Source organism: Triticum aestivum, chromosome 5D, assembly GCF_018294505.1.
Source record: "Triticum aestivum cultivar Chinese Spring chromosome 5D, IWGSC CS RefSeq v2.1, whole genome shotgun sequence".
Lineage (NCBI taxonomy): Eukaryota > Viridiplantae > Streptophyta > Magnoliopsida > Poales > Poaceae > Triticum > Triticum aestivum.
The window spans coordinates 462,637,130-462,659,461 of NC_057808.1; the positions used below are offsets into that span (position 1 = coordinate 462,637,130).

Genomic DNA, 22,332 nt, shown 5'->3' on the forward strand with positions numbered 1-22,332 from the left:
ACGTATAGTACGTAGCGTCGACCAAGCACGGAGATAGGAGAGGACATTTCTGTCTATTAATTAGTTAGCTAACACAATATATGAAACACCTAAATTAACCCTACAAAACCCACCCCTTTCAAAAAAAAACCTCAGCTCCTGCCAGCTGCTGACGCGTGGATGCCTTTTGGTCCCGGTTGGTGCTACCAACTGGGACCAAAGGCCCTCCTGCCTGGGCACGCCGCAGCGGCCACATGGAGGCCCATTTGTCCTGGTTGGTGTAAGAACCGGGACTAAAGGTATAGGGACAAATGGGCCTTACGAATCGGGACAAATGGCCCTTTTTCTACAAGTGACTCTTTTTCTGTGACTCTTTTTCTACAAAGTAATGTTATGTGCATTTTTTTTCTGCTCTATTAGGGCCGTACATATACTCTTAATTTTCACAAAAATATTAAGTGCACTTTTCTGTTATACAAGTTACAAGGGTCCAAATGAGCAAATTGCTGCTGCAGCTATTAATGAATGGTGTGTGTGAACATCATATTTTACTTAAAGGTGGAAATTTTAAAATGCAATAACACAGTCGAAATGTATTTGAACTCGTATCACTTTAAGGATCGCACTAAGAGGATCAAGCTACAAGTGTCGACATGTTAGCTTGTCGGAATTGCAGATATCCTTCACGATAGTTATATATCCTTCCTTTTGTTTAATTAATCCATCTCATATGTTGGTTTAATAGGAACACAAAAAATGCTAGCACACTAAGTTTTAGTAGTACTAAGAAAATATTGCAAGACCTTTTATGCCTTTTCATGTTTTTAGATGTTAAATTTCATTGTTTTTGTTAAATAAACTTGCATTGGTACCTACAAATTTTTTTGACCTTAAATGTTCACCCCGGTTAACTTTGATTCCGGGTCCGCCATGGCTAGCGAGTGGGGTCCCTCATTTTCCTTCATGGACTATGCTCCTGTTCCTTTTCTTTCTTTCGCCCAATGAGGTTTTCTCCGAGTCGGTTTTCCCTTTCCCATGTGAAAGCAACGCCAATTATGCCAACGCCAGCACTATTTAATAAAAAATGGGACGCCACCAATGAAAGTTGTGGCTAGCCGTTATTTCACTAGTGCCTTAATCATGTCTGATTGTAGTTGGTGGATGTGCCGGTGCCATGCCTTCCCGTTTCAGCCGCCATTTCTAGCTGCAAGCCTGGAACATTCTCTCCGTCGCATGTTCAAGCCGCCATGACTTTCTCTAGTGGCTGGCGGCCATCTTCAATTTCAAAGTTGTCGGAGGATGAAAGTGATGAATGTTTCGGACTGGACGAATTCCCATGCGTTCAAAAGGCTCGGGAATTCGGACGAAAATAGCGGCGACCCTTCTGGGATCAGGAAGTCGCATCAAATGCCATCACCACTAGAGGAAAACATATTAAGCCAAGTGGGAAAACCACCCGACGAAGGCTTAATTCACCTCGGCCACATCTACGCCGGGTGTGACATTCAGTGAAACACACTTGACCTACATCCTGTCGGTATACGATGTAAGTCGAGTGCCATTTGTCGGGTGGTAGGCAAACATATAAGCAGATGTGAAATCTGCAACTCACGGCAAAAAAAAAAAAAATAGTGGCGTAGTCCATCACAATCAGTATGAATATTGAGTATGCTGAATTCTTACTGGTTCGGTGAAGTCACTAGTGAAATCCAGACCGGGGTAGCCATTCCGTCGGCTCGCCCTTAAATTATCCTTAGTGGGTTTTTTTATTTTTAAAACTTTCCCTCACACAAGAACTTGATTTTTGCGACTTCTTCACACTTGCCAGGACTAAAAACTGTAAGGGCTTATAAAGCTCTTCCTTGTCAATCTTCTTTAGATTCTTTCCATCTTTAGAAGTTTCTGCATTATTCTGTTTAGGATGGAAGTGTAGTTTGATGAAGCAAATGTTACAAGACAATTGGCATCAAACATGCATATGAAATTATGTGCTGATAATACTTTAATACTACCTTCTTTTTCTTTGCAGATGTTGTCATCTTGGTTGATTTTGGAGCCGAGGCCTTCTCAGTCTTCTGATCACGGTCTTCAGATTTATTTTGCAATTTACAGACAGAAAACAAATTGGACGTGATAGTCCTTGCAGGTTTGGTTCTCAGTCCTGTCAGATAGACTGTGTTTCCATCTTTGGGGTTTCAACCAAGGAAGAAATGAACCTCTCTTTTATTTTTGCTGGCAATGTAATACTTGAAGCCTCAGAAGCATCAAATAATTCTGTCTCAGGTGGAAACACTCATTCCTCATAGCCTGATTATTTTTTTATCAGCCCTTCAAACAACGAAAAAATCAATCATGTTAGTTAGCAGCATAAGTCAATATCAAATACTTCTTTTAACAAGCATGAGTGTTTGAGTCGATTTTCTTAGACAAGATAGCAATGTTCAGGTTATAGAGATATTAATGGTACGTATAGTCTTATTCTACACAAAAATATTAAGTGCATTTTTCTTCTATATAAGGGTCATACATATACTCTTGTATATTCTTCACAAAGTGTTAAGTGCACTTTTCTGCTATGTAAGGGTCCAAATGAGCAAGTTGCTGCTGCGGGTATTAATAAATGTTGTGCGTGAACAACTTATTTACATAAAGGTACAAATTGTAAAATGCAATAACATAATGAAAAGTGCACGTAGCATGTCATTAATGCTAGCAGAAATATCTTCATGTACTTATGCATGGATTTCAACAGAAGTGGTAAGATGATCTAGTAGTGGGAAGTATCATACACTGGTATCATGATACTAGTGTATAATACTATATCTGTAGTGCATAGTATCGTATGTTGGTAGCGTAGGATAGTTCATTTATTGTCATGCATGACACATAGTACCACATCATTTAATATGATAGGCTATCATGATACTCCCTCCTTTCTGGTTTATTGGGCTCATATCATTTTCTTGGTTTTTCCATTTTATAAGTCTTATTTTCACTTCTTCCACAAACATTTTCACATTCCGGGGCACATTAAATTGATGAGATTTCTGATTTAAGGCAAGCCCTATAAACCGGAAACTAGGGAGTATGATACTTAACCCTCTCTTTGTTCATTTAATTCTATGTCACATCATCAAAATTGTCTAGTTGGCATGCATGATACTACCATTACGGGCAGCCTAAAAGAAGTGGCAACACCACTTCTTAAGGCTCACATATTACTATCGCCACACAGGTGTATAGATTCAAAGAAAACGAGAGTGACAATTTGAAAACATAATGTTGTAGAGAACTGTACATAACCTTGTTAAAAGCAACCCCAAGAGCAAAGTCCTCCTCATCTATTTTCTTTATACAATACACTCCGGGCAAACTGCATAGAGAAAGATGGTTATAATGCAGACATGCATGCAAGTTTGATATAAAGATCTAAAATAACTGAATTTCATGTGCTCGGCACATGAAAAGTACTCCCTCCGTAAGGTAACATTTCTTTGCAGAGGGAGTACATTATTAAGAGCAAGTGGGGCAGTTTGTAGTTCGAAGCTTCAAAAAAATCTGAAAAAAAATCATATGGCTGTATCCTATAAGTGTGTAAAGTTTCACCATGGCATACGTTCACCACAATGCAATAAGAGTAGGTACTTGACCTACATCCCGATTGATAGCGCGACCACGAAGTGGTGATGCAGCAGTAGCTCCAGGCTTATCTATCATGATGCGTCCACATATTATTTGAGAATGATCCTCCTAGCCTCTACAGCATGTGGTGCAGCCACATTGTCCAAAAAGAAGGGGTGCAGTCACATTTTATTTCAGAATGTGGTGCAGCCACATTTTATTTAAGCATATGGTTTCCATCGGCAGCCACCGCGGAGAAAGTGTGCACGGCACAGGAAGTCCCAGCACATGCCCAAACTGCTGGTGACCTGTAGCGCGCGGCCACGGTGGCGGAGCTCATGATCACGTCTACGGGGGCATCCAGCACATACGCTACTCAGTGGCCGCCCCAATAAGGTCCCGGTCGTGTCTTTGTTTCCCCTGGTGGACCTCTCATCGTTGGAGATTTGTTTCCCGCACATTCACTGGGTCAAGGAAGGAAATTCATTCAGAAATTCGTGCGGGATGCCTGCCTCTGCGTGTTCGCAGGCGCTCACTTTCAGCCACGGCCTCGCTCGGTCGCTACGGAGTAGCACCGACGCACGCGGTTATCGGAGAGGAAATGCCATCAAATGGCTTGGCCGCAAGGTGGAATCACGTCTATGTAGAATCACCGAACACACCATGCTGTCCAAGATCTATGAGACACCAAGACAGGCAACCCTTGTTGGGACAGCTGATCTGGGGATCATCACCTTGTCCCATGACGCGGCTCCTCGGGTACCGCATGAAGAATAGCGGGACATGGATTAGGTGGTTTTCGAGGATAAGGATTTGCCTTTCAAGAAGAGGAAATAGGTTGCCTTCGCTTTCGCGAACAACAACGAAATTTTCACACTGCAAATGATCCTGATAAGTGCTTCTCCTCAGCCTGCATCGCATGGATTTGTGGAGGAGGAGATTCCGTTCAATGAGAGGAAAGCCGATGCTGTCGAAGTAATTGACGTTAGCGGTGATGATAGTGTTGTCCTAGTCCCACAGACCAAGATCTTGGGGACTATCATCAAGAAGAAAGGGCCACAGTCACGGTCGTGGTCCTGGTCGTGTACGCAGGCACTGACGCCGACCAAGCTATGCAGGTAAGCCGGTGCAGGTTGCTTCTTCCTCACAAGGCAACCGGTGTTGGCTGATAGCGCCCTCTTCTCCAGTGACTAACATGCGCTTGTTCACAGATCTACCGCCTTCTCTCGTGGCTCACGGCCATCTCCAAGTTCAAAGTAGTAGTTCGCGGGATGAAAGTGATGGAATTTTGGAACTGGACAAGGATATCGAGAAGGCCCTCTTGTAGATGGGGCCTACGAAGGCTCCGGGCCTGGATGGTTTGCCGTCTCTTTTTTACCAAAAACACTGGCCTTTCGTCAAAACCGAGGTTTGTGCGTCCGTTAAGGACTTTTTAAATGGGAATGATTTTCCAGAGGACTTTAATAATAAGGTATTGGTTTTGATTCCTAAAGTTTAGTCGCCGGAGATGCTAGCTCAATTCCAGCCAATCAGCCTTTGTAATATCCTCGACAAAATAGCTGCAAAGGTGTTGGCCAATAGGCTTAAGTTCATTTTGTTGAGGCTTATATCTGAAGTGGAAATTGCGTTCGTACCTGGTCATTTAATCACACACAATGTTCTCGTCGCTTATGAATGCACTCATGCTATCTGAACCAGAAAAGGGAAGAAAGCTCTCTGTGGGGGTGAAGTTAGATATGATGAAGGCATACGACATGATTGAGCGGATTTTCATAGAGAAAATGATGAGTGGAATGGGTTTTTCAGAGGAGTGAATCAAAATTATTATGCGCCATGTCAGCTCGGTTAGATTTTATGTTCGATTAAATGGGGATATCTTCGACAGTTCCACACCTTCTAGGGGTTTGTGGTATTGTGACCCGCTGTTGCACTATCTTTTCCTATTTTGTGTCGTGGGTTTTCCCACGCTTCTTAAAAAGGCGCAGGAGGAACAGAGAATCAGAGGTGTTGAGTTTGGGAGGGAGGGACGGCCATCAGCCTCGGGATGGAGGATACCCGCATAGTTGCATCTCTGAAACAAGAAGAAGAAATCTTTTTGAACAGAATGAACTAAATTCTTGGAATCTACTGACATGTTGTTAAATCAGCAAAAATTGAATTGCTGGTAAGAATGAACGCAAAAAGCGTGCAGGATTTTGGGAAGAAATATCCTCTTCATTGCTGATAAATATTCACAAGAGCACTGTTTTTCTAGGTCCTTCGCCTTCATATTTTGAGATGAAGAGAACTCTTGCTAATACCAGAGTAATCTATTCATCTAGTAGAATACATAACAGGAAAGGGGCATCAGTACACTGAGCCATCTAAGCTGGGAAAATATCTCCACCAATCTGTGCTATGAATAAGAGAATGCTAAGTATCAGAGGCCTCAATCATTGTTGACAAGGAAACTTGAAGACTAAAGGGGAACTCATTTAAGTCTGTAGAAATTCTTTTCTATCTGCGGCAGCAGTTTAGCTACTACCCTGTAGAACAGTTTACATTTTGTTGTGAGGACACAAATTAAACACATGGTGCATCAGAATCAGTATATATATTGAACAGTTTATATTTTGTTCTGTGAAGTGACTAGTGAAAACCAGATTTTTGGGTAGTTATTCCATCATGCGACTCTGCTTCTGGGCTTTCCCTCGGACTATCCTCTGTGGTTGTTTTATTTTTTTGATAGCGTGAACACACAGGGGACTCGATCTTTGTGGTGACGTACACCTTGCCGCCGAACGGCTTTCCTTTTTCCAGCGCAAACTGTGGCTCCGCACCAACGATTACATGGCCAGTTATAGGCAGACGCATGCCAAGCAACTACTCAGCCGGGTCTTCTGCACACCATCACGGCAACAGACTCCTACGGCACCTGTGCACGTACGCACATTATCCTCAGGACCCGGCCTCTTCTCATCGTGAGCCAGCTGCTCCAGCGCATGAACCAGCCGTCGTCCCAGCTTGCTGTGAGTAGTCAGTGCGCCCGGATCTGATGCCCCTGGCCTAGCCCTACAGTGGTGGAATCCAACGCCAGCCTAGCTCACACACCACCACGCCACACGTGCACATACGCACACCACACACGCACACATGCGCGGTTTATTTTTTCCTAACAACTTTCCTTGAGACAACTGATTTTTGCGATTTCTTTGCGCTTGCCACGACTAAACTCCGTAAGGGCTTCTGAAGCTCTTCCTTGACACTCGTCTCGCGATTCTTTCCATCTTCACAAATATCTACACTGTTCTGTTTGGGATGGAAATTTAGTTAGAATGAGAAAATGTTACAAGATAATTGGCATCAAACTTGCATATGAAACTATGTGCCTTCTGAAGCTCTTCCTTGTCAATTGTCTCACGATTCTGTTCATCATCAGAAATATCTACAATGTTATGTTTGCGATGGAAGTGTGGTTAGAATAAGAAATGTTACAAGACAATTGGCATTAAACTTGCATATGAAATTATCTGCTGATAATACTTCAATACTACCTGCTTTTTATTTGCAGATGTTGTCATCTTGGTAGATTTTGGTGCCGAGGCCTTCTAACTCTGCTGATAGTCCTTCAAATTTATTTGGCAATTTACCGAGAGAAAACAAATGGGATGTAATAGTCCTTCTTGCAGCTTTGGTTCTCCGTATTGTCAGAGTACTCTGTGTTACCACTGGAAGTGTGAACTATTTTTAATTCATATGCGCATAGAGATATTAACAGTACATATACTCCTATTCTTCACAAAAATGTTAAGTGCATTTTTCTTCTGTATAAGGGTCCAAATGAGCTAATTGTTTCTGCAGCTATTAATAAATGGTGTGTGTGAACACCATATTTTACTGCAAGGTACAAATTTTAAAATGCAATAACACATTGGAAATGTATTTGAACTACTATGACTTCAAGGATCGAACTAAGATCAAGCTACATGTGTTGACATGTTTGCTTGTCGGAATTGCATATATCCTTCACAATAGTACTATACGGATTCTATCCACAGTGAATTTTATTAGCCTGTTTTCTCCATTCTGACCATTTTTTGCTTTACAGTCTATACATCCCTACTGCCAAGTTCTTAAGCTGCAGCTGGGCGTCACCAGAGTTGGAGGCCATTGTCGGCGGCTTACCATTGGCGAAGGTAAAACCTAAAGAGACAAGGACAGGAGCATGGAGCTGTGCGGTGTGGTCTGTCGCCGGCAGCGGTGTACCATTGGCGAATTTCGAATTTTGCGTTTCGAGGCCTCCATGGAGTTCTGCCACCAAAAGCAATTTCCACTTTGACATCCACTATAAGTACTATTAGTGATAAGAAGGCCTAAAAAGGGTGGCAGCAGGACTTCTTAGGGCTCACTTCTTATTAACGCTACGCAAGTGTACTTATACATGGATTTAAAGAAAAGAGAGAACGACCGGTTGGAAAAACAATATTGTACAATAGATAACCTTGGTATTTTAACAAGTACTTGCCTGAGTTTCTCAGGAGTGATCCCAAGAGCAACGTCGCATACTGGGCAGGACTCGATCTCCTCTTCATCTATTTTCTTCATAATACACTCCCGGCAAACTGCATATACACGAACATGGTTGTAATACAGGCAGGCATGCAAGTATCATACAAAGATTTGAAAGAACCAAATTTATAATTGCTCACTTGTCACCTCACATTGGACAGTTCCTACGTATACGCTATATGGTTGGTCTGTCGTCGTAAACCAGCAGCGAAACACTCTCTCCTCAAAAGTGAGCACGCTTCGGCCGCTCCGCATCTCCCTAGCCCCCCGTCCTGCTCTGATCCCGAGCTCCAAACCGAATTCTCCTCACAAACTAGCGGCCGATCTCTGCCAAAGGAGATGGATGCCGGCGGTAGTAGTAGGAACATGACTACCAGGAAGAGGAAATCAACCGCAACCGAGGTTGAGGGCTAACAGGCTCCGGTGCCGGAGGCAGCGGTTGAACACGATGGAGGCGGTTGAACATGATGGAGGCGGATCGCACGATGGCTCAAGATAGACGAGATCTCAACCTCATCCACAACCCCCCCCCCCCCCCCCCCCCCCCCCCACCCCCTCCGGACGACATGCTCCGGAAGATAATCTCGCTCCTCCCTATCAAGCAAGGCGGTCGCACACGGATCCTCGTGAAACGCCGCCTTTTTATAGTTCGACTTTCCTATGATTCAAATAGAATCAAAAAACTTTTGGGCCTTAGGAAAACTAACACCATTTTCCTTTTTGAAATAGTGGGGGGAGGGTGGTTCAACCATCTCAATATTGTTTCAACGAGAGACCAATGTCTTAAGATAAACTTGATAACCGACATTAGTGCCACTAATTATGCCGCAATCAACACCAAAATACATTTATGATCTAGATGCAATTTCAACTTCTTTCATGGCAGCGCTTTCAAGGAGGAATAAAGAAAGCATTGCGTCTCCATCGCCCCTTTCAGATGAAAATGGTCAAGACAAAAAATTGCATCATGTGCGAATTGACCTGCAATATCCGCCATACCTAGGGGCCGCTACCTTAGCGTCCTATGTGTGAGCAGAGACGGGCACCGCCATGTTTGATGTCAATTGGAAGCCATCGGTGGGCCCTTGCACCATCAATGATGGATGCTGCCACTGTAGACGTGGGCCTCCACGTGCAGCTGCTGCCCGCGCACTGCACAACTAAAATGTGGGCCCCAATCACCATGTGCAACTGGTCCAATTTGATAGTGTCTTGAGAAGCAATCAGAGAATGTTTCTACGAATATAATTGTTCAATTACCTGTATTTCTATAAATAATTGCAACTAATGATTTTTCATAGATTTCCAAGATTAATTGTAATTAATGCAACAAATGTTGTTTCCAAATTATGGTGATGTGATAGATACATCATTGGAGCAGCGTCGGACGTTAGATGTAGATGGTTGAATAGCTGTGAACGTCTAGATTCACCAAACTAATGAGTTTAGAAGTAGCAGTAGATTTACTCATTGATTCTAAGTAGATTGAGCTTTTCTTAAGTGTCAATTGGTTTAGATTAAATAAAATTTAGTTTAGTGAAAAAGGGTAACCTGTACTTTTCTAGAAAATTGCAAGTGAACAAAAAAAATTGTAAGTTGCACTTTCACTAAATTGTTGCATGGCCACCTCTATGGGCGTGTCCTGCACATACGCTACTTGGTGGCCGCCATGTTAAGTCACGACCCCGTCTCCGTTCCCCCGGTGACCTTCTCGTCGTCGGAGCTCGGTATCCTGGACATTCACTTGGTCGAGGAAGAGGAATTCGTTCAAAATTTCGTGTGGGGCGCCTGCCTCTGCGTTGTTCACATGCGTTCACTTCCAACCACGTCCTCGCTCGGGGCTACATCATGGTGTCTTTCTGTAGTAGCTCCTGTGCAAGTGGCTACTGGAGAGGAAACGCCATCAATAGTCTTGGACACAATGTGTCACACCTGTTGAGAATCATGGAACACGTCGTGTAGTCTGAGATCCATGAGACACAAAGATAGAAAACCTCTGTCGAGGCCACTGATCTAGGGATGGACACCCTATCCCATGATGCGGCTCCCCAGGTACCGCATGAAGAATAGTGGATCATGGAGAAGGTGGTCTTCAAGGATAAAGATTTTCCTTTCAAGAAGAGAAATTGGGTTGCCTTTGCTTCCGCTAAGAACAACGAAATTGTCCAGCTGCAACCGATCCCGACTAGTGCTTCTCCAACTCCAAGGATTTCTGACAAACATACTACATCTCGTCGGCCAACATCGATTCATGGAGGAGGAGATTTCTTTCAAGAAAGGGAAAGCCGACGTGGTCGAAGTAATCGACATTAGCGATGATGATAGTGTTGTCCCAGTCGCACCTACCCAGATCACGGGGACTGTTCTCAAGAAGAAGTGGCCACGGGAGGAAAACGTGGTCGCGGCCATGGTCCTGCTCATGGTTGTGGATGTGGACACGGACGCCGACCAAGCTCTGCAGGTAAGTTGGCCCGGGCTGCTTCGTCCGTACAAGGAAACCGGTGTTGGCTAATAGCGCCCTCTTCTCCAGTGCCAAACAAGTCCCTGTTCACAACACCACCACCTTCTCCGGTGGCCGATGGGCATCTCCTGGTTCAAAGTAGTTCAAGTGATGAAAGTTTGGAATTGGACGAATTCGCATGCAATCAAGAGTCTCGGGAATTCGCACTAGAACAACAACGGCGGTTCTTTGATCTAGACACCACCGACCGAGAGACAGACGGGACACCAGACGATAGTAGAGGACAACATAACCAAGGATGGCCGTGTGCAGCGAAGGATGGACGAGAATAGAGGACAACATAACCAAGGATGGTCGTGTGTAGAGAAGGATGGACGAGAATAGAGGACAACATAGCCTTTGCAAAGTGGTCACCCATGTTGTTGTGCGAATTGGCACGCAGCATCCGCCATGACCCAGGGGCCACTACCCTAACGTCCTTTGCATGAGTAGCGACAGGCACCACCATGTTTGATGCCGACTAGAAGACGTCGGTGCACCCTTGCCCCCATCAAAGATAAACATTGCCAATGCCGAGAAGGGCCTCCATGTGCAACCGTGGCGCGTGCACTAGACAACAACCGCCAGCGCGCCCTCGGACAACACATGCCATCATGTTCGTTTGTTGATTCGAAGTAGATTATAGTTTTTCTTAAGAACCAATAAGTTTAGAAAAATCAACTTTAGTTTACTAAATAAGTGTAACCTGCACGTTTCTACGAAAATGCAACTAAATAAAAAAAGTGTAAGTTGCACTTTCACTGAATTGTTGCACTTTTCTAAATTGAACGAGACTTCAGAAAGTATCATCGGCTTAGGCATAGATGGAGAAGAGCCCATCAGAATGACCTGAGGAGTGTGTAGCAGCTTTGATGGCCACGCACTAGCATAGACCGTAACCAGCCAAAACCACTAGACCATCACTAGAAGAGCTTTTGAACAAATCCCGGCTACTGCACAGCCTTGCACAGTGGGTAAAGAAACAAAATTACCACAACAAAGAAACAAAGGAACTGTAAACCAAAAATGCCTACATAAACTTTTTAGATTCTTTGTCTAGCAGGTCTACGGCTAGGCTAACCTCTTTCTTTTGCCCCTTCTACCTTTGCACGGTCCAACAAAAATGAGAAAGATATGCAGATATAGAGTCCTAGGTAGGCTGACCGATTGATGGATGATTGAACGACGAGCATGAGCGGATGACCGAGAGCGGAGCAGCTAGGTACTGCAATGGCAGGGGAGGGAGGCTGTCTTCATCGTGCTCCATCACGAACTCATTGGCCGGAGCACTCACCAGCCTCTGGACCTCGTCCTTCGGCTTGCAGCTCAGCCACCGCCTGAGTCAGCTAGGGCAGACCGGCTCGTCATGTCATAAGATCTCCATCCAGCCTCCACTGAGATCTCCTCGATCGGCCATATCTTCCTCCTACTGTTGTGCATCGCGGATCGAGTCCAGGCGTCCGCCGTCTGCAAGCATTGGCGCCGGGTAGCCCTGCTGCCCCTGCAGAACCCGTCCCCGCTGCCATGGCTCCTCAAGCCGACCACTGCCCGGACCGACAGCTACAAGATCTTCGGCGGCTCCGTTGATATGCGCCCGGCCCTCTCTGACGAGGACCGTGGGGTACATTTTTGTGGATCTCCTCCGGGAGGGTGGGTCATGATGATCCCCGCAGCCACCATGTCTGCCGCCCCGTCTTCTGGTGCCTGCGTGGTCGCTGCCATAATGCCTTCTACCGCCCAGGCATGGAGTGTTGGACGTCCCCGCCGGCAGAGATGATGGCCCCGCCCAATGCCTAGGACCTGACTTACCACCACGGATAGTTCTGGACCGTCGACTCAGATGATGACCTCTCCTGCTACAAGGCCGGACTTTTGACATCTACACATACCATTGTACAACATGCCTACGAGAGCCGTGCTCCTTAGACGAACATGGCACACAGGAAGATCGTATTCGGCTACGTCCTGCTCTCCGCCTCTGGTGCCGATCTGCTAATGGTGAGGAGATTCATCTCGCCGTTGAGAGGCCGCACGTCGCGGTTCCAGTTGTTCAGGCTACAGAGCAACAGGAGGGCCGGCCGGCTTCCTGGTCCTGGGGCGTCTACCAGATGACCGGGCAAGTGCTCTTCCTCAGCCGGGCCTGATCCAAGGCCTTCGGCAAAGGACACGCCGGCAGACCGGGTTAGATCTACTTCCACGACGACGTCTACCCTGGTGGTCTGCACAGTGTCCTCCAGCAGAACGAGTATCCCTGCGCCGACGCCGGCTGGTGGCGTTACTCAATCCACAGTGAGATCGAGCATTGCCTGCCATGGTCTCCCCCCTCAGACATCTCGCCGTGCGTTTGGTACCACCATCAATTGAGCTGTACCCAGCAGGTTCAGTTTGAGGCCTCATACAAATATCTATCAGTTTAATTAGAGTCTTTGTTGTTTGTGTTTGCTCCTCGTCAGTGTTTCTTTGCTGTTGTACTCTTTGATTTGGTTGTTGTTGTAATAATTGAACCTGAAAGTTTGCTGTATGTGTGCTAAATTTGAAGTCTGTTTTCGAACTCATTTCATCTATATGAAATTGTGAACTATTTAGAGTTTTAGACTGCTACTATATTGGTTGTTTAACTTATTTGTATGAATTTTTGCTGTAAATTCTAATTCCGACTTTGATATTTTCCACAGTGTGGTCAGGAGTGCACACAACTTCTTATTGTATCGCATTATTGCATCTGTCGGTGGCAGAGGAGTTTTTCATGTCTCCCCTGTTTGCATTGAGATGAGATAATCTGCAACTGAAGATTTGATGTGTTTTCAGGTATACAACAACTAGTAGTGAATGTATGTTGTAGACTCTAGCTAGTCTGTGTATCACCATTATTCTTCACTGATGTGTTTTAGCGGCATATACTTACTACATCGTTAATGTGTTTGTCGTTGAACCTGAAACTTCCGTATCCTGTTTGTCGTATGTGCTTAATTTGAAGGCGTTTTTCGAACTCATTTCATTTATGAAATTGTAATGTATTTACCTGATACTAGCTACATATATAGGTTGTCTGGTTTCTATATGCTTCTCATTTTTTTCTTGCTTTCCTAGTGTTTGAAATATGTGTATGATTTTCTGTTGTAAATTCTAATTCATATTTTGATATTTTCTGCCGTATTTTTTCTAGTGCACAAAATTTCTGATTGTATCGTATGGTTGCATCTATCAGTGGCAGAGGTGTTTTTTATGTCTCCCCTGTTTGCATTGAGATGAGATGATCTGCAACTGAATATTTGATGTGTGCTCAGGTGTAGAGATCAACTAGTACTGATTGTATGTTGAGCACTCTAGTATTTATTAGATGACCCTTCTTCACTTCTCAGCCGAATGTTTGATGTGTTTTAGCGTTTTCCATTTATGCCACTGAAGAAACCTCACTTTGTTGAATACAAGATCATAAATGGGCACACTGCGGCTGGTTTAACGATGTGAGCCAGACAAAGCAAATGGAAGTTATGCTATTACATTGGGCTTCATTATCAAGCCGTTACATCTAAGCTCTACGTATATTTACTATGCCCTCTTGGCACTCTAAATTGTATCTAGGAAGAGCATATGTACATAGCCAGAGCAGACTGAGCCAGACAAAATGGGACAGGCTGGTTCACTTAGGAGAATATTTCCCATGTTCATATATAACCAATAACTTGTTATTTTATATAACATGGAAATGTTTTTTCTTGCATTGACTGTGATCCACAAGACCAGCGAAATGAAAGAAGGTGTCCAGGCATGAACATAGGCAAAAGTTTATGTTTTCTTGTTAGTACTCCCTCTATCTCAAAATGTAAGTGTCAAAAAACGTCTTAAATTTTGAGACAGAGGGAGTAGCATTTAAACGATCATTGATGCATCTTACTAGTTTAATCATCATTCATCGACTTGTCTCCGGAGGTCATGTGGTGAGCCTCAATGCCATGATTTAATTTTTCCTGCTATCTTCTAATCCTCCAATCCAAGATGGGGAACCAACACAGATCGGTAAATCTCTGTTGTTGATGTAGTACGGCTGGCATGCCAACACCATGTAATCCCACTATTTCTATAGCTATTTGACAAAGGCGTGCAAACAAAGAGAATGCCGTGGCCAAGAGCATAGTGCAATTCAATCAAGGAAGCTAGATGGTTCATATTCACTGCAAACCAAGTTATATACTTGTCGTGTTGCTGCTAATGGGATTCACAGAACACCTCTGCTAGCACAACATCGGCGGGATCCCAGAAAGAGGAAATCAGCCGCAATCGAGGTTGAGGGCTAACTAGCTCCGGTGCCGGCAGCAGCAATTGAACACGATGGAAGCCGAGAGGGTGAACACATACGAGATCTCGACCTCATCCGCACCCCCCCCCCCCCCCCCCGCCCCACCCGGACAACATGCTCCGAAAAATAATGTCGCTCCTCCCTATCAAGCAAGGCGGTCGCACCCACACCCTCGTGAAACGGCACCTCTTTATATTGCGACTTTCCTATGATTCAAATAAATCGAAAAATCTTTGGGCCTTAGGAAAACTAACACCATTTTCCTTTTTGAAATGGTCGGGGGAAGGGGGGGTTAAACCATCTCAAATATAGATTAGTGATAAACTGTAACCTAGACTTTTCTAGAAAATTGCAACTTTAACAAAAAAATGTAAGTTGCACTTTCACTAAATTGTTGCATGGCCACCTCTACAGGCGCGTCCTACACATTCCCTACTCGGTGGCCGCCTTGGTAAGGTCCCGGCCCCATCTCCGTTCCCCCGGTGGCCCTCTCGTCGTCGGAGCTCAGTATCCTGGACATTCACTTGGTCGAGGAAGAGGAATTCGTTCAGAGATTCATGCGGGACACCTGCCTCTGCGTTGTTGACATGCGTTCACTTCCAACCATGGCCTCGCTCGGGGCTGCGGCATGGGGTTTTTCTGGAGTAGCTCCGGTGCAAGTGGCTACTGGAGAGGAAACGCCATCAAAATGATTGGCCACAAGGTGGAATCACACCTGTGGAAAATCATGGAACACGTCGTGCTATCCGAGATCCACGTGACACAAAGACAGACAACCTCTATCGAGGCCACTGATCTAGGGATCGTCACCCTATCCCATGATGTGGCTTCCGGGTACCGCATGAAGCACAGTGGATCATGGAGAAGGTGGTCTTCGAGGATAAGGATTTGCCTTTCAAGAAGAGAAAATGGGTTGCCTTTGCTTTCCCTAACAACAACGAAATTGTCCCGTTGCAGCTGATCCTGGCTAGTGCTTCTCCAACTCCAAGGATTTTTGACAAACATAGTCCATCTCCTCAGCCAGCACCGATTCATGGAGGAGAAGATTTCGCTCAAGAAGAGGAAAGCCGATGTGGTCGAAGTAATCAACATTAACGATGATGATAGTGCCATCCCAGTCGCACACCTACGCAGATCTTGGGGACTGTTCTCAAGAAGTTGCCATGGGAGGCAAACGCGGTCGCGACCGTTGTCCTGGTGATGGTAGTGGATGTAGATGCGAACGCCGACCAAGCTCTGTAGGTAAGTCAGCCCGGGCTGCTTCGTCCTCACAAGGAAAACGGTGTTGGCTAATAGCGCCCTCGTCTCTAATGCCTAACAAGTGCCTGTTCACAATGCCACCACCTTCTCCAGTGGTTGATGGGCATCTCTTGGTACAAAGTAGTTCCAAGGATGAAAGTGATGGAAGTTTGGAATTGGACGAATCCGCTCGCAATGAAGAGGCTCAGGAATTCGCACAGGAACAAAGACGGTTGTTCTTGGATCTGGAAACCACCAACCAAGAGACAGACGAGACGCCAGATGAGAACAGAGGACACCAAAACCAAGTACGACCGTGCGTCGCGGCGCAGGAAGGCCGCAAGGTGTGCGTTCTGTCAGAGAAGAAAGGGAGCACAAAACAAAATTGTGGAGGCAGCGGGAGCAGCGTAGACAGAGTGAACTCACATATGTGGTAGCACTGGACGAAGACGCACGCCTCCCGGAAGTAGCCTTTGCAAAGTGGTCACCCATGTTGTTGTGCGATCGAACCGCTGCCATTACACACCTGTGTGAATTGCCATGCAGCATCCGCCATGATCCAGGGGCCACTACCCAATGTCCTTTACATGAGTAGAAACGGGCACCACCATGTTTGATGCCGACTGGAAGATGTCGGTGCACCCTTGCCCCATCAAAGACAAACATTGCCACTACCGAGAAGGACCTCCACGTGCAACCGTTGCGCGTGCACTAGACAACAACCGCCCACGCGCCCTCGGCCAACGCATGACCATCATGCAGACACCAGCACACTGTAGTCCAAAACACGATAATCGCAGGACCTTGGCGACACTATCTGCCCAGCTGGCCCAAGCAAGAACGCACAAATCTGTCGTCATGCTCTTTTGTTGATTCAAAGTAGATTTGAGTTTTTCTCCAGAACCAATCAACTTAGAAAAATCAACTTTAGTTTACTAAATAAGTGTAGCCTGCACTTTCTACAAAAATGCAACTATATAAAAAAGTGTAAGTTGCACTTTCACTGAACTGTTGCACTTTCCTAAATTGAATGGGACTTCAGAAAGTATCGTCAGCTTAGGCATAGACGGAGAAGAGACCATCAGAATGAGCTGTGCAGTGTGCAGCCAGTTGTTCAGCTCGCTCGGTGTGCAGCTTTGACGGCCACACACCGGCATAGGCCGTTACCAGCCAAAACCACCACCACGGGACAAACCGAAGGCATCTCACCTAGAAGATCTTTTGAACAAATCACGGCTACCGCAGCCTGGGACTGGAGCGAGCGAGGAGGAGAGAGGGCAGGGAAAGGGCCCGGGCGCAGCCGGCCCGAGGAAGTCGCCGTTCGCGATCCAGTTCGTTCGAGCAGGTTCAAATTTGGATGGATGGGTCTACGGCGAGGGCGATGCTGGTCCGGAGCTCGTAGTTTGTGCGCGGAATTGGGGTTCCCTGTGCCTGATAGTTTCGGTGTTCATGTTTGTGCCGGGGCCATTATGATCGATTTTGTATAGTATAATACGGTGGTTGTCTGTTTAGGTGGGTGAGGAAATCGCTCCACTTGCTTGATGGATGGGCGTGTTGAGTTAGCTTTACTTTTCCCCATGGTGTTAGTTATATATCGTCGTCGTGGTCTTCTTCTTCTTCTTATGCTTCTTCTTCTTCTTCTTCTTCTTCTTCCTAATGAATTGTCTGTATGTATGGAGACGATAGATTGATGCTCTTATCCTTAAGTCCTACTGGGGATCGAGGTAACTTTGTTGCGGTCTATGGCAAAATCATGATTTATATTTCCAGCAGGTCCAGGAGATCTGTTAAAGTCATCATTTCATTGTGTTATTGTGGGCTTGGTGAGTTTGGAGTAATCCAAAATGAGCGCCAAGATAACGGTAACCTACAAGAGGAAGCGTGGGACGTCTCGCGCTCACGGGGCTAATGCTCAGTGGGCCGATTCCGATGATGATGTGTTGAACGGATATGGTCATGTAAAGAAGGTTGACTCTATCTCCTTTTCGGCGTTATAGAATTGTTGATATTTGATGTTATTTTGGTTGAACCTGGCTGTCTGCCATTATTGATTTTCCCGCCTTCTTAGATGGTAATTTTTTGCACCTTTTTTAAGGAGGGCGCAAAAGTTGCTGCGTGGAATAGTACAATATGAGCCACGTGTTTGTACAACTCTATCATTGTGTCTTTGAAAATAGTGTGATATCAATATGATGCAAAGACACTTGTATCTCAAGATGTCAATAGCTGGATATGTTCTCAGAACACTATATTATTTGTTTTATATTTGATATATGCCACACGTGTTTTTAGAACTCTATCATTAATTGTGTCTTTGGAAATCGTTGATGTTTGATGTTATTTCTGTTGAATCTGGCTGACTACGTTAGTTCTGTACAATATGAGCCACATGTTTGTAGAGCTCTGTCATTCCTGTCTTTGGAATTGTGTGATACAAATATGATGTAATGACATTTGTATCTAAAGATGTCAATAGCTGGATGTTCTCAAAGTATTATATTTTTTATGCTAAGCAAATATAAGTATATGCTCTTGTTTATATTATGCCATAAATTTAATTACCTTACTACATGATAGATCAAAGCTCTTATCCTTATATACTGAGTTCTGCGGCGAAGTCCCGATCTATATTTCCAGCAAGTCTCAGGAGAATACATATCGCCATCGTTTGTAATGTTATGTAGGCTCGCCGGAGTGGTGTTTTGGCACGGTTCGACATGAGCGCCAAGATCACATTAACCCATAATGGGAAGCATGGCACATCACTCGCTCAGACGGCTGATGGAGCGACTCCGGAGGCTCCTCCTGTTTCTAGCGGTGGGGTTGCCGATAGCGAAGCCCTGGAAGACGCGGCGGACATTGGTAACGACCTTATCGTTGTAGGACTGTTGATGTTTGATATTATTTCTATTGCATCTGTCTGTCCATATTAATTCTGCCGTTACTGACTTTCGCTCCTTTTAAGATTGCAAATTTTCGCGGCTTTATAAAGGAGGGCACAAAAGTTGCTGTGCCCACCGGTACAACTCGAGCCACATGATCTTAAGAAAACTGATAGCGAAGGGTCGGGGTCAGGCCCCTTGGTTTTTCTCTATTTATTTTCTCCTTTTCTTCTCACCACCTCACGATACAATAACCACAAATACCTGCTCGCACCACGACAAGTTAAATTGATAGGCTTCACTGATTGCAACAGCCTGGATGCCTGGCTCTGGCGGTAGCGCAGCTCCATCATGAACTCATTCGCCGGAGCACCCACCGGCCTCTGGACCTCGTCCTTCGGCTTGCAGCTCAGCCACCGCTTGAGTAGGCCGTGCAGTGTGGGCAGATCGGGTCGCCATGGCATAGGATCTCCACCTGCATTCTAACAAGTGTATACACAAGTTTCCAGACAAAAGAGCAGGCTCGCATACTTTCTCAGCACGCTCGGTAACAGGAAGAGATATGATTTAGTGATGTATTCTTTGGGAGGTTTGCAATAGAAAAATGGTGCAAATAAATCCTACTATGTCACCAACCAAATCTACAAATGCAGCACGGTAGTTCCTTTTAATGGAAATTGGTGGGGACCGGCCCCTTCAAAAAAGTAGCAAACTCTAGATTTATCGATAATGTAATGCTTGGAAGCAAGCTCCTTGATAGGAGGGCACAGACTTGAGTAGGGTTTGTGGAGTGACAACAATTTAAAATGGAAGTACAATGACATCTAGAAGACTCACCTTATCTTCACTTGCTAGCTCAAGTTTTTTTTTTTTAATTTTTCAGACTGCTTACCACATGTTTCACGTGGTTGAGAGGCCTCTATCATTGTTGACAAGAAACTTGAAGACTAAAGGCGATCTCACTTAATCCAGTAGAAATTCTTTTACAGCTAAGGAGGAAATTTAGGTTCTACCCTGCAAAACAGTTCTCATTTCGATGTGAGGAAGCAAAAGACACGATCTATCGGAATCAGCATAAATACTGAATATGCTGCAAGAGGTCTTACTGGTTCGACGAAGTGACTAATGAAAACCAGACTTGGGTAGTTATTCGCTCATGCGAGTCTGCTTCTAGGCTTTCCCTTGGACTATCCTCCGTAGTAGTATCAGTTTTTGAACCTTTCCTTGAGAGAAGAATTTGATTTTTCTGATTTCTTCGTGCCTGCCACGACTAAACTTCATAAGGGCTTCTCAAGCTCTTCCTTGTCAATCCTCTCGTGATTCTATCCATCTTCATAAGGGCAGACCGGCTCGTCATGGCATAAGATCTCCATCCAGCCTCCACCGAGATCTCCTCGGCCATATCTTCCTCCTGCTATCGTGCATCGCAGATCGAGTCCAGGCGTCCGCCATCAGCAAGCACTGGCGCCGGGTAGCCTTGCAGAACCTGTCCCCGCTGCCATGGCTCCTCAAGCCCTCCACCGCCCGAACCAACAGCTACAGGATCTTCGGCAGCTCCGTTGATCTGCGCTCGGCCCTCTCTGACGAGGTCGTGGGGCCTGTTTCTGTTGCTCCGCTCCGGGAGGGTGGGTCGTGGTATCATCCCATCACTGGCGCGGTAATGCCATGATCAACCTCCGTACCAGCTAGCGCATCGCCCTCCCAGATGGCGTGTGCATCCCCATCAACTCCGACAACATCAGGTGCCCTATGATGATTTGCGCAGCCGCCATGTCCGCTGCCCCATCTTCTGGTGCTTGCGTAGTCGCTGCCATAACGTCCAACCAGACAAACATGGCCTTCTGCCGCCGGGGCATGGAGTGCTGGACGTCGCTGCCGGCAGAGATGACGGGCCCGCCCAACACCCAAGACCTGACTTACCACCACGGATGGTTCTAGGCCGTCGACTCAGATCATGACCTCTAGTGCTACAAGGCCGAACTTTCGACATCTATGCTTACCATTGTACATCTTGCCTACAAGATCAGTGCTCCCCGGACGAACATGGCACACGGATGGATCGTATCCCACTACCTCCTGCCCTCCGCCTCTGGCGCCGATCTGCTAATGGTGAGGAGATTCATCTCGCCGTTGAGAGGCCGCACGTCGCGGTTCCAACTCTTCAGGCTACATAAGCAATAGGAGGGCCGGCCGGTTTCCTGGTCCTGGCGCGTCTACCAGCTGGTCGGGCAGGTGCTCTTTGACGGCCGGGCCTGCTCAAAGGCCTCCGACATGGGACACGCTGGCAGCCCGGGCTACATCTACTTCCTCGACGACGTCTACCCTGGTGGTCCGCACAGTATCCTCCAGCATAACGAGTATCCCTGCGCCGACGCCGGCGGGTGGCGTTACTCAATCCCCAGTGAAATCGAGCGTTGTCTGCCATGGTCTCCCCCTTCGGACACCTCGCCGTGCGTTTGGTACCACCACTAATTGAGCTATACCCAGCAGGTTCAGTTTGAGGCATCATACAGATATCTATCAGTTTAATTAGAGTCTTTGTTGTTTGTGTTATCTCCTCGTCAGTGTTTCTTTTCTGTTGTACTCTTTGATTTGGTTGTTGTTGTAATATGTGAACCTGAAAGTTCCATATCCAGTTTGCTGTATGTGCGCTAAATTTGAAGTCTGTTTTCGAACTCATTTCATCTATATGGATACTTGTATCAGCCCTTAGTTGGAAACAAATTATTCCAGGTAGCATGGATACTTGTATCAGCCTTCAAACAAGGAAACAAGCAATCATGTCAGCTAGCGGCACATATAGTTGAGGGACGGAGTACCTGAGTCGAGATCGCATGAAAAAAAGAAGAATAAAGGTGGCTGGAATTCTAACCTTTTGCTTCACAAAACAAAAATGTATATACTTTCTTTTAGCAAGCGTGTGTGTTTGAGACAGTGTTATTAGACAAGATAACAATGTACTAGCAGGCAGTCGGCACGAAGAGCTCAGATAGCTGTTACAACTTATGCAAGATTTATACAGTAGTAGAATCCACAGAAGTGTAATTTTAAGCTAGTATACTCTCACTAATAACGAGAAGGAACTATTTTTTATTCAGATGCGTACAGAGATACATGTACTCTTATTCTTCTCAAAAATGTTAACTGCACTTTTCTGCTATATAAGGGTCGTAAGTATACTCTTATTCTTCACAAAATTGTGAAGTGCACTTTCAGTTATATAATGGTCCAAATAAACTAATTGTTTCTGCAGCTATTAATAA

The 22,332-nt window shown here is 45.5% G+C and overlaps 3 pseudogenes; 2 read left to right on the forward strand and 1 right to left on the reverse strand.

The window, feature by feature from the left end:
- LOC123120913 (E3 ubiquitin protein ligase DRIP1-like) overlaps positions 1-9,145 on the reverse strand; it is a 100,248-nt pseudogene extending 91,103 nt beyond the window's left edge.
- A 2,702-nt stretch (positions 9,146-11,847) lies between these two features.
- LOC123120914 (uncharacterized) lies at positions 11,848-13,065 on the forward strand (annotated as a pseudogene).
- A 3,317-nt stretch (positions 13,066-16,382) lies between these two features.
- Positions 16,383-21,541, forward strand: LOC123120915 (uncharacterized; annotated as a pseudogene).
- Positions 21,542-22,332: the final 791 nt, after the last annotated feature.